The sequence below is a fragment of the Microtus oregoni genome, unplaced genomic scaffold (assembly GCF_018167655.1).
Source record: "Microtus oregoni isolate MIOR12 unplaced genomic scaffold, Mior012 000033F_ref0000390, whole genome shotgun sequence".
NCBI lineage: Eukaryota > Metazoa > Chordata > Mammalia > Rodentia > Cricetidae > Microtus > Microtus oregoni.
Window position 1 is genome coordinate 1,279,028 of NW_024543092.1, and position 14,427 is coordinate 1,293,454.

Genomic DNA, 14,427 nt, shown 5'->3' on the forward strand with positions numbered 1-14,427 from the left:
AGGTATAGGAGGGAATTTTGGTGGAATTCGAGGAGGGAAAACTGTAGACAGGATGTCATAATGTATGAGAGAAGAATAAAAATTACATAAAAAATAAGAAAAATAACCAAAAAAAAAAAAACATGGTTAGAAAGTCGGTTCAGTAATATGCCTTCTCAGAAGGTGAGATAATATAGGGTTAGCAGAAACCTGGCTCTAGAGAAATTTCCAGGAATCCAAAAGAATGATGCCACCTATGATTCTGGGCAATAGAGAAGATGGGCTCCAATCTTGACTTGCACTTTAGTCAGACTGATGATTATCTTAGATATCACCATAGAGCCTTCATCCGGCAACTGATAGAAACAGAGGCAGAGCCCCACATCAGAACACTGGAGTGAGCTCCCAAAGTCCAGTTGAAGAGTATAAGGAATGAGAATATGAGCAAGGAGGTAAAGACCATGATGGGTTCACCCACTAAAATAGTTTGCCTGACCTAATGGGAGCTCACCAACTTCGGCTGGCCTGTGAAGTACAGCATGTACTGGCTTTTTGAGACCCTATTCTCAATGTTGAATGTATACCTTTCTCCCTCTAGATATAGTAGGGAGGGTTTTGGATCTTCCACAAGGCAATGTGTCTTATTCTCTCTGAGGATTAGATGGGGGTGGGGTGTGAGGGTGTCTGGAGGGGAGGAGAGGAGAGAGTGTGAACTTGAATTAGTTTTTTTAAATATCTAATAAATTTTTAAAAAGTAAGCACAATCTGAAAAAAATTACAGCCTAAAATCTATTTTATGCAAGAATTCAGAAAAATAAAACAATATCTGAGTGCTATGTTCATAGTCAATGTATAACTCATAGAATTACACATGCAGGGTGTTTTCATGACATTCTTTATACCTGCTCTTAAAAGTTATATTTTATTCAAATATATAAGGCAATATTTTTCTGTTTAATATGAATTTTTTGATTTTTGTTGCACAGTTATGTAATGTTGTTTCACTTTTTTAAGTGCACAATAAAATAAGCCTGTTCTTATCATTAATTTGGAATCAAGGAAGTAGAAAGTCATCCTGATGTAAGAAGTTACATCAAAATAATAACACACAAAGAGATATTATTTTTCCAAAGAAATGTAGGTATCTAAAGGCCAATCGACACTATCACAGTAGATTGTGTGATAAAATTGAAGGCTCGAACATTTATTCTCTTCTTTAGTGTTAAATGGACAAGTGGAAAAGTGAGCAATGGGAATAATTTTTGGCATCAACTACATACTGAGGAGGATCCTTCTAGATTGTTCTGGAATTTCCCAGTTGTTTTCTTCAAGTTTTAAGGTTTATACTTTTTAATTTTTTTGCAAAAATGCTTCGAGTTTTCTTTTGAAACTCGACTTTTTATATATAAATAATATTTCTAAGGAGATGCTTTTGAACTTAAAGTATAAGAGTCTTGTTATTTAAAAAAAATATCCAGACAATATTTACTTCTCATGTAGTCAAAGCATATAACAAACCAGCTGATTTCTGTAGCCATTTGACATCTTAGAGAAACTCTGAAAAGTTTGGCAAGTGTTCCTGTACTTCTGGTTGAAACAAACATATTGTAAACTCTCCATCCACTATGTCAACAGGTTTCTTTTTGCAGTGTGAAAGGTGTGAGTGTATGTGGTGTGTGTGTATGGACATGTGGGGTGTATATGTATAGTATCCAAGGCAGTGTTGATTTGTGTAGTTTCTTGTGGGTAGTTTATGTGTGGCCAGGGACGTCTAACAAATAAAGTTTGTCTGAAGATCAGAGTGCAGAACCAAACCACTATTTAGCCGTAGAAGCCAGGCAGTGGTAGCACACACTTTTAACCCCAGCACTTGGGAGACAGAAGCAGATGGATCTCTGTGAGTTCAATGCCACCCTGGGCTACACAAGACCGTTCCAGTCTAAAAGAGAAATAGAGACAAGCGGTGATGGCTCACACCTTTAATCCCAGTACTTGGAAGTCATGCACCTTTAATCCCAGCACTAGAAATGTGGAGACAGGAAATGTTGGGTGTGAGAATTTTTAGAGTCACAATCTTGTCCCTTTGTTTCTGAAGATTTCATAAATGTATGAAGTAGTGGCTGCCTGTTATGCTTCTCTGATCTTTCAGCCTTCAAGCCCTAATATCTGACTCCAGGTTTTGATTCTTAAGACTGATTAGAAATTGTACTACTGAGTAATATAGAAAGTTTGTGTGCATATGTATGGTGTGTGTATGTGTCACTACATTTATCTTACGTGTGTGTGTGTGTGTGTGTGTGTGTGTATGTCTAAGATCTGTGTTTAAAAAAATTCTTGAGTTTTCCTTAGTTAAATAAAACTTATCTTTCTTTTCTTTTGTCTTTTTTTTCTTTTAGTGTTACCCCAGTTGTATTTTATCTCTGTGAATCTTTACATAGGTTATTTAGGGGAATAAAGGAGGGATGGATAGTAATGCAAATAAGCTCTCCAAGAGCTGACTGTGGCTGGAGGGCTTGCCTGCAAATGTGAATGCTAGTCTTCTAAGATAAAAACAAAGCAATGAAACGCCTTTAACAATGAATAAAATACGTTTCTGTGGGTGTGGTGTGGTAGGAAAAGCCAGGAAGGAGATAGAAGGGGAATCAGAAAGGAGGTTGCTTACAATATATTAACTACATGTATATAATTGATCAAAAAACGGGAAACAAAGTCCATGAAGGTAATTTGCATGAACTATTTAGAATCAACCTGTAAACTTTATGCAGGGAAAAGGGAATGCATTTCATTATCAATTACAGAACAGCAAAGTCACACATGGATGGTGAAGCAAGCGACAAAATTGCTGTGAGATGTTGCATTGAAGTATAAAAGGTAGCCCTTCCCAGGAGCTGAAAACCTCACTATAGTGCAGTTACTCACCATGTATTCTAGAGTACTGTCATTGACAAGACTATACTAAGATGTGTCTTATCGTTTTCTAAGGAAAAACAGCTTACGTGGGGGCAGGGCTCAAAATGTGGAGAAAGCAAGTTTTCAGAAGGAGGCTGTTGGTAACATTGTTTGTATAGTGGGGAAACAAGGAGTGATGAAAATTTTTGCTTAGCTATTTTTCCCATCTTATATAACCCAGGACATCAACTCACAGAATGGAGTCACCCATTGCAATTCATTCAATCTAGAAACCCCTCACAGACATACCCAGAGGCGGTTTACCAAGATAATTTGAAGACTTATGAAGTTGACCATGAATACATTATCACAAAATAAAAAATAATTCTAAGCAAAAGTACATTTGAATTCTAATAGTGTTGTTTCTAATAGCTATATAAATATCATAGCATCAACATTCAAAAATGACTATGATTGTCATATAAATGTCTTTAATTTTCTTGGATATGTATTTTCAGTTGTCAAAACAGGGATGAAATAAGTCAATAAGAACTATTAGCTTGTTTAGGACCCAATGACACAAAATAAAGGTTAAATTTTTGTCCCATTCTATACCAGAGTTTTTAACAATTATAATTCATCATCAAGTGATGTCATATTCACTGGTCTAGACTTAGAATCTTCTTGTTCCGTTTCATATCTCATCTTAACTGATAACCATATTTATCCACCTGACTCATTCATGAAACCTAAAAGCTAGTAAAACACAAAAGGGGAAAGAGTGATTTCAAATTAACTTCTAACAATTTAGCTTTATATTGTGTTTCAAGGAGAGAGCTAGCATTTATTACTAACTTCTTTCTGAATATTTAACCTGGAAACATGTCACATTGAATTATCTTAATTTTTCCTCTGGAACACAAGTCATTTCAAGTTGATTTTGTTACATTTTACTAAAGATTGGCTCAGATTTCAAGGAAACATCTTGTGAGAAATGTTCCCTTTATCCACTGCCAAGGAAGAGAATAGACAACTTTCATAGTGTTACTTCTAAAGACAGGTAGAATGTTGGGACGACAAACAAATATGTCTTTGTTTTGATGATTCTTTACATAGATCATGAATTTGTAGTCAACACACAGCTAAAATAGTTTACTTTTAAGTGTATAAAATTTCTTATTAATTTACTTTTTTAGACAAACATAGAGAATCGTTTTGTTGTATTTTTCAGATCTTCTCCCTTTTGTGAATCCTGCCTTTCACCCACTTTTCCACTTCCATTCTACATATGTTTTCATGCCCACCAGCAATCCTTTCTCAACATTTCTTGTTCTCTTTCTTGGTTTCCTATCTAGTTTCATAGGTTAAATACACTCTCATAACTCCTTATTTATATAACAGCAAACATGTCTTTTTTTAAAAACTATTTGGTTTTTTTTTGCTTTTTTCTCTTACAATTTTTGCAATACTATTATTGTAATAAGTATACCCACATGTATACTTACTTATATACCTTATTTTACATTGAAAGCTGATTTTTGCTAATGTTTAGGGCCAAGAATACAATATGGCTATGATATTAATATTATATTCATGGTCACAATATGAAACTCTTTGCTCATTGGATGAAAATAAGTAATCAAGTAGGTTTTCTCATTACTTCCTAGAAATGAACTGCTACTTCTGTTTCTATGTGAAAATTCTTAGTTTTCAGAAAATGTTCTGTTACTCTTATCAAACAGTGATTTTGTCCCAAAGAGCATAGTAATTAGAATAGCCACTTAGGCAAGGGATTATCTTTATGGGAGGTACAAGAAATAGGTGAGAGAGCATAGCACCTCTTCTAATAATAGGAAAAGATGTGAAAAAAAGTGGTAGGGAGAGCTTGGTACATCAATACTCCCTCAATTCTGAGCTACATAATGTGTAGTGAGTGCACTGTCACTTGGGAGAGGAAATAATCTAGTAAGGAAATTAGACCTGCTGAAATAAAGGCAGTGGCAATCAGTAAAGAAAGACAGAATAAAGCAACTACAATAAAACTAATATTCCTGAAAAATATGAAGATTATAATTGATCAACAATCCTTCATATGCAGTTTTTGACATCATCCAGGAAAGGTTAAACTTAGGCGTAGGCCTATAATTGTATTAGGAGGTAGTGATAGGTGGTTCATCAGTTTTAGGTCATCCTGGGCTTCATAAAAATGTGCTATCTTAAGAAAGACATACACAAAACAAACAAATAACACATCTACCCCCTAAAAAACAACCAAACAAAATTAACAGCCAAACGAAAAAGAACTTTGATGGAAATATAATATTACCTAAAACAAGTAATAGACTAGAAACCAAGGATAATATCACAAATATACCATATTGAACAGACCCATCCTAAAGGCAATCAATAAACTTTAAAAAGATAAATGGTAATATTTTATGATTCTGCAATTCACCAAAAAATTAGAATGTTTAAAGAATATTTAACTACAATAAAACCAAACTCTTGGATAGAAAATATGGCAAATAAAATGAAAAACTAGACAGAAGGCACCAATAGCTATATTGGTCAAACAGAAGAAAAATTACAAAGCTTAAAACAAGACATTTTATGATATAGAGACTCTAGGGAATCAAGCAAAACAATGCTAAATCATCAAGGCACTGTACAATACTATTTGTGAAGCAAATACTGATATTATCTAAATTTGGAGGTCATTTGAGAATGTCAAAGAGCAGCCAATTGTATAGAATAATGGAATAATTGAAAACTCTCCAAACCTACAGAGGGATACCCAAAGGGCAAAAATTACTGACCAGATTCAACTGACTCAAATTTATCCTGAAGAAATATTAGAATTTACTTTTATAAAGTGAAAGAAAACAAGAGAATTCTTAAACCAACAAGTTATTGTTAATAATTCAGAGTTTTCCAATGTGTCATTAGTACAGAGTTTCTAAACCTTTGGGATCATAGATCAGACATCCTGCATACTAGATATTACATTATAAGACATAACAGTACCAAAATTATTGTCATGAATTAGCAATGAAATTATTTTATGGTTGTGGGTCACCTCAAAATTAGTAATCTTATTAAAGGGCTGCAGAATTAGGAATGTTGAAAACTACTGCCTTAGTAGGAGATATTTTGAATAGCAACAGGGAAATAACTACAAAATCAGAACAAAATAATAAACAAATGGAGAATATTGAACTTCTTAAAGGTACCCTTTAACACTGGATGAATACATTTCTGGTGACTTATTTCTAAACTGCTTATAAGAATTCTAAGAAAAAGTCTTCAAACTGAAACACAATGAAAGACATGCTAATGAACAAGAAAAAGACAAGAACATTATGCTGGCTATTCTTGGTTGTCAACTTCACTACATCTGGAATTAACTTAAAATTTAAAAAAGGCACACTTGTAAGTGATTTTTGCTTCATTTGAAGCAGGAAGATTCACTATTAATCTGAATCTTTGAGGTAAGAAATGCCTTTTACCTAGATCTCTTGAGCTGAGAAAAGAAACACCTTTTCTTTGGGTCATACTTTATGCTTTGCTGTCTATGTAAGGCCATGAAAGAGGGAATATTTTGCTCCTTGTCCGGGAACTCCCTACAAGTTCATTCCTTCATTTGTATAGAACCTATCACTCAGATTCCTGTGTATACTAGGAAACAGCTTAGACATCCAGCCTTATGGATTCTGAGACTCCTGGATCTTTGACTTTCATTTTACAGTTAGCCATTGTTGGATTTGCAGTACTGTAGCCTATAAGTCATTCTAATAAACATGCTTTATACATATATATATATATATATATATATATAATTTATTATAAGAGTTCTGTTACTAGAGAACCCTGACTAATATAGGCATGGAAGTCATTGATTAGAATAATTGTACGCTTAGACATGTTTGAGGAAGGCTGCTTGTTTGTCCCAGCTGCCCAGAACCAAAATAATACACACAGAAACTATATTATTTAAATTAGTGCTTGGCCCATTAGCTCTAGCTTCTTATTGTCTAACTTGTACAACTTAATTTAACTCATCTTAATTAATCTGTGCATTACCACGAACTTGTGGCTTGCCAACAAAATTTCAGCATGTCTGTCTCCAGTGGAGGCTCCATGACTCCTTTCTTATTCCTCCTCCTTTCTTTCAGCATTCTTTTTAGTATTCCTTACCTACCTCTATTCCCTGCAAAAGCCTAAAGCAGTTCCTTTATTAACCAATGGTTTTCATGGAATACAGAGGTGAATCCCACATCACCTCCCCTTTTCTGTTTCAATAAAAAAAGGTTTTTACTTTAACATAGTAAAAGTAAGCATAACAGAATATATATCAACAAGAATTATAGTTACAATGTTTATATATATTTTATCTTTTATCATAACTAAGGAAAACTATATTTGTAACTATTTTTCAACTCCATCAAAGACTCCAGAAGGATATAATATTACCTAAGTAAACAGGAAGTGCATTGTACACAACTTTCAAAATTCTAGAATATACAGAGACTCCTCACTGCCTGGACAGTTACTCAAAGTTCTTCTGTACTATTGGAGCATCCATCTTCTGCCTTCAGGCCCATAATATCAAACAGACTTTTCCACAAAGCAGGAAATTTCAAAGACATTTCCTCCTATATTGGCAGTTTTTTAGTCACCTTCTTCTGTGTGCTACAGAATGTCTTGCAGATGCTCTCATGAAAAAGGAACCCCAAAGGATCATCTCACCTTTAGGCAAGTACAGCAGTCTAAGGTCATAAACATTTTAAATGCCATATTCTGAAGGTGTCTGATAGATTTTAAGAATACCTATCTACCTGAAATCTCTATATATATCTAGAAAACCTAACATGACTGCACTTGACTATTATAGTTGATTATCTATTGACCTATATTTAAATTATAAAATATATTTTTAGATGAACTACACAAACATAATACCTTAATCAAGAGCAGAAATATACATATAACAAAATAAACTTTAAATTTGTATCCATAAAGCAAGATTCATACCAATGCAAATCTCTATGGCATATCTCCATTTAAAGGTACCCAAACATTTATAGACAATATTTGGGAATATGGACATAGTTCTCTCCATACTGCTTCATGGTTTTTGTGGGGCAAAGTAACTTTTTTTGGAGTGAGCTCAGCAACCTTTCAGGGGATCTTTGTCCATCAAACAACGTTAGCCTGGAATCAATCCAAAGGTTCTCATCTTCTGTGGAAACAAAAGAAGAACCTCCTTTCAAAACAAAGATATCCTTAGACCCATGTTTTGAATTCAAGATACCTTCAAAATATATATGTTGGTTTAACTTAGCAGCCCATACAATGAAATGTCTCTCTGTACTTAGCTCCTCCACAGTCAAAAAATTGAAAGAAAACACAATAGTATACATAATCCAGACTCTCTGTGAATTTTCCATTTTTATGCGGCTTATTTTTCTTTGTTACCTTTTAATATTTTACTTCTTTTCCAACTCTCTATATTCTTTCTTTTCTTTCCCAAGCCTACGTACAATTATCTATCATTGTGACCCATTGAGAGGTCTTTTCCTTTTGAATTTATCTTTAATATGTATCTATAAGCCTTTGCTGACCAGGACAGCCTCTTAAAATTCTAAGTGCTTCTTAGAAACCTAAGTTATGGCTTTACTAGGGAATATATGGCTCTTCTGCTTGCTCTGCACAGTCCAACATGGTGAAAAAGATCTGTTTGCTGCTTCTGAGCTGTGCACACTGCCTTAGTTCCAAGTATGCAGTGTGCCTATGTTGAGCTATTAAGCAGTCTATAACATGCAGCTTACAAAGCTTGGCCTTCTGAAAGAGCCAGAGGTTACACTGACAGCATGGCCCAATAAGCCAGCATTACGAAATGATGTGGCTTATTTTTTCTGCTATTGCTGAATCAGGAAAACCTCTTCTAAAGGAGCTATGGCACACTGCCAGCAAATTGCTGGCTACCAATAAGCTGTGCTTAACTCTGTTCTTTTGTGTCTAAAATTACTTAATAAGCTTTCTCAGGTTTTAAATGGATTTAGTCCACTACGTTGGTTGGCCAATTTTTTGCAGGAAGACTGCATATTCATCCTGGCTGCCCAGAATCAAAATAAATACACAGAAAATATATTATTTAAAACACTTCTTGGCCCATTAGCTTGAGCTTCTTATTGACTAACTATTACATCTTAATTTAACCCATCTCCATTAATCAGTGTATCACCATGAGGTCGAGGCCTACCAGTAAATTTCCAGAATGTCTGTCTACAGTGGAGGCTCCATGGCTTCTTTCTGACACATCCTTCTTTTTCCCAGATTTCTGTTTAATTTACTGGCCTACATCTATTCTCTGCACAGGCACAAGAAAGTTTCTTTATTAACCAATGGTATTCACAGAATACAGAGGGGAATCCCATATCACAGAAACAAGTGTAAATCACTTATAGAAGGATAAACAAACAAAAACAATTAAAAACATGACTACTTTAATGACGTCAAAGGAGAAAATTAAAAACGTTGAGTGAATGAAGCTATTTCAGAGTTTTTTGTCACTTTGCTTTTTATTTAATTATAGCTAATTTTAAGTAGCTATCATTTGAATTTCCAGTTCATTTTTGTAAACCTTATTGCAAGTGAAAACCACAAGTTGGTGTTAGAAATAGTGCTGTCATTGTTTTGACTATTTGCTTCTGTAAATTCACAGTTTATAACTTCAATTAAATTAATACAGTGAATATTAAAGTCTCTTATCTACTTCTTTACCTATTTCTTACACATCACTCCCAAAGGTTAAAACTGATAAAAGCAAATGAAAGAAAAATTCAATATTAAGAACAAGGAATAAAATGTGAGATATACTTGTTTTTCAAGTTCCTAAATTTCCAGGATAGATGAAGTATATTAATGAAGAGAGGATTGCCTTGGCTTCTGTGCCTCAAGAAATAGAATTTGAATACATTATTCTTTATCAAACAAGAGAAATTTGTTTGAATGTTTTTGGAATCGAATGTTTTGTCATGCCATAACACACACTAGTATAAAAAGAAATCTGTTTGACAAATCCATTAAAGTTTGTCCTGGAAGGGATTGAAAGTCAGACTTTAAATTCATCTTAAAATGACTTTAAAACTACAAAATTAGATAAATGGTAATATATACTCTGTATATCTTTTGATAGAGTTGTCATGGTTTTAAGTTGTCAGGGAACTGAAAAATTAAAATCATATTCATGTGAGGTTCATTACTCACTATAGTGCAATTTATAAAGTTCATATGAATAAAAAATAGGAAATACTAAACCAAACCAACCAAGTGACATACAGGATAGAGTCCCTAAAGTCTTCAGTTAAAATTTTTTATTTTTGTCAAAGATCAACATTATGAATAACTTTGTTTAATATGTGTGTGCTTTTAATTAAAGGTATTATTTGATTTGTAATGTAGGTGATCCTTTAACAGTGAGTTCACAGTCAATAGCTTACTTATTCAAGCAAGAATGACAGAACAAAATCTATTTTATATGCTCCCTACATGAGGCACATTCTTTTGACCTTTTTGTTATAAGAATGAAAGACAGTGTAAAATATTTATTGAAATTAGTGTTCAGTACACATTTAAATAAAAGTGAGTTATTGGTGCGAGCATTTGATCCTACACCAGTAACACTCTTGCATCTTTCATCAGTATCGTGCTGATTTTTGGTTTGCCTAGGTTAGTAGAATATCGTTTCTGATATAAATTAAAAAAAAAAAAGAAAGACAATAGGTTGATGCTGTCCTTGGAAGCCACAAGAAGCCATAGAATCTCATCAATAGAAAGCACACAATTTCAAAAAGAAGGATGAGAAGAAGAAGGAGAAGAAGAAGAAGAAGAAGAAGAAGAAGAAGAAGAAGAAGAAGAAGAAAGGAAAGAAAGAAAGAAAGAAAGAAAGAAAGAAGAAAACATTTTGTAATTTGTTTGATTTCAAGTAAGTTCTGCTTCTCTGATTTCGGTTAACATCAATGGCATTGACTTGGGGATAACCTCCTCCTCCTCACCTTCTTCATTTTTTTTTTTTCTTAACCAAGCCAAAAACTAATAGATACCCTGTTTTTAAAGCTGGTAATATCTCGCCGGGAGATGGTGGCGCACACCTTTAATCCCAGCACTCGGGAGGCAGAGGCAGGCTGATCTCTGTGAGTTCGAGACCAGCCTGGTCTACAGAGCTAGTTCCAGGATAGGCTCCAAAGCCACAGAGAAACCCTGTCTCGAAAAAAAACCAAAAAAAAAAAAAAGCTGGTAATATCTCAAATTTTTCATTTGCCCTCTAACAGAATTGTTATTGAGCAAACATTGACAAGCGTTCCAGTTAAGTATCACCACTCAGGAGGCCTTTGTATATCTATAGTACCCTAGTTGAAAGAGACCACATAAGCATATGTTTACAGTATTTCTTCTCCAGTGTCACACCTTCCTTGAGATTGTGCTACCTTCATGTCACACTCAGAACTTCCCAATAGAAAAAACTAAGTAAATATCTGACAAGACAAAGATAGGATTTGGCACAAAATTTCATCATTCCCTACTTGTCTCCAATAATCAGGATGTCAGTTAACAAAGAAGTACTCTTCATTTGAAGTAGTACATTTGTAGTGTTTCTGAGAAATATTCCAATAAGGAAAAGGAAATGTTTAAGTAGTGGGTTTTAAAGCCTTCACCAGTAGAAACACATGATGGAAGGGTGAGAGTAGGTTTAAAGCACAGTAACACATTTATTCCTTCATATTCTGGCACAAAGAGCTTTAAGGAACAGTCCTAATCTTCCAATATTTAGAACACTGAAAAGAATTCTCAAAGCAAGTACATGAGAGAAAAGATGACTAGGTAGATTTGTAAATAATATTATCTAATTTTAGCCTTTAAAGACTAGTGAAAAGAAATTATAAGTGAAGATGAGCATAATTCTAAATGCTACATGAACATGACAATGTACATCAATACTACTAAGTATATAGCCTATTAATTACTTGGATCTTCTAGTGTAATGGAAAAAAGATAAACACGTAATGATCTTGAAGAAATAAAGCAAGACTAATTTTACATGGACATTTTTGATAATGGCAGGTTTCCTTGTCTCAGTTGATTGACTACTGTATATATCATGATACTATCTGCAATTTAAAGAAGTGAATGTACAGAAAAATAATGCAATAATATATAATTAAGGATATATGACACAAGAATACCACAACTAAAAAGAAACTTTTTTTTTTTGGTTTTTGAGGCAGGATTTTTCTGTGTATTTCTGGCTTTCCTGGAACTCACATTTTAGAACAGACTCAGAGGTCTCTCTGCTTCTATCTCACTGAGTGGTAAAATTAAAGGCATGTACCACCATCACCCAGCTTGAAATCAAAATTCAGAATATAGTCTCCTATGCTTTAAAAATTATGAATCAGAAAATATGTGTATTCTGACATCACATACAATATATAATTATTAAATAGGAGAAGTTACCTTTGAGTAAAGGTAAAAAAAAGGAAAAAAGGCAGCTGTCTAAATTAAATAATAAGTGTAAGATTATAGAAAGTTTACAGGAAATTTAAAGATTAATAATAATTAATATAATTAATTAATATTGCTCAAAATGTATTTTTGAAGCATCAACTTAAGACATGAAGCTTGTCCTAAAATATCGTCAGTGGTAGCAGTCAGAGAAAATAAAAATTATTAAATTTTAATAAAAATAATTACAGAAAATAGATAACTGAGATATAGTTTAAGTAATACAGCATCCCCAATAAATCAAGATATTTGAAACAGAATAAATTTAATATCTCCAATAAGTACACAATTAGAAATACACATTTAAAAGTGTCTTATACTAGTCTTTAGTCAAATTTGACCATAGAAAATATTAATCGTGTGTTTTATAACATTAAAAAGTCTTGGGAATTGCTTGATGAACTAGTATACATATCAATTATAGATGATATAGGCAAGGACAGGTCACTGATGATAGCAGTGTGTGTCCTTCTCAACCACTCCCACATGGCTGTAACTGGGTTTCCAGATATTTGGGCATTGCGTGGCTATGTACACAGAAGTAACTTTCACACAAACCTGTGTTTCACTTAAGAAAATTGAAGGAATGGGCTATCAATAGATTTAAGTAAGAAATGCCCAGCTTAAAAAAAAAAATGGAGTGCTTGGCTTACTACCTGGCCTCCTGGCTACCATTACACAGCTTTGTGTTCAGATCATTCACATCAACTCTAGGAGATCTGGCTCTTGGTTTATGGCATCCTCTGTATGTTCAGATCATTCACATCAACTCTAGGAGATCTGGATCTTGGTTTATGGCATCCTCTGTATGTTCGGATCATTCACATCAACTCTAGGAGATCTGGCACTTGGTTTATGGCATCCGCTGTATGTTCAGATCATTCACATCAACTCTAGGAGATCTGGCTCTTGGTTTATGGCATCCTCTGTATGTTCAGATCATTCACATCAACTCTAGGAGATCTGGCACTTGGTTTATGGCATCCTCTGTATGTTCGGATCATTCACATCAACTCTAGAAGATCTGGCTCTTGGTTTATGGCATCCTCTGTATGTTCAGATCATTCACATCAACTCTAGGAGATCTGGCTCTTGGTTTATGGCATATTAATTCATCTTTCACATTAAGATTATTCTATATGGAGATATGTGTCACTCTTCTTAAAACGTAATGGCATTCTCTAATGCTGTTATTTTTTTAAATATTTTGCTGAAAATGTCATAATCATTAAGACACATTAGTCATTACATAGTGAGGATTTATTTTTCTGATGGAGAAAAATATAACTAAGATGTCTTGCCTTGTGCAACTTTCTATAGGTACTTTCCTTTCTCAACAACACATTTGAGAAGTGTATAGATAACAACAGAGAAATAAACACTTTTTTTTCAGGATAAAGCAAGGTAAAATAAAGAAAATAGAAGAGTTGACAGGAATATAATATATTCTTCCTAGAATTGTGTGAGGTAAAGAAAAATGACTATCTCTATCTAACTTGTCTGTATTTTAGTTTTGCATTTATTTGAATAATTCAAGCTGCAAAAGAATCCTGCAGATGTTTTCTAACTTGGTTACTTGGAAAATTTTGAAAGAAGCATCCTGGTGTTTTAGACTGCATACATGTAGGATTTCTGAGTGCTTTCCCATAGAGATACTCTTAGTTTGAAAAATTACTTGCAGGGCTAATTAAATGCAACAGCTTATGCTCACTGTGTTGTATCTTGCTTGGATCTGTACACATTGTTTTCCTTCCTCTTTTGGATGTGTTTTTGAAGTATGAGTAGGTCATTCTTAGCAGGAGAGCTCGTCATGTGACTAACAGATACAGGAGGCAGATGAGTCATTGCTTCACAGACTACAAATTATGCATGCTGAATAAATCCATATTCATGTTTGCACTTGACCTAAGCTTCAACTTTAAAAATAGATTTAACAAAAATTATACGGAAATTCAAAAATTGTTTTGCTAGGAAGCAAACAAGTTAATCAATGCA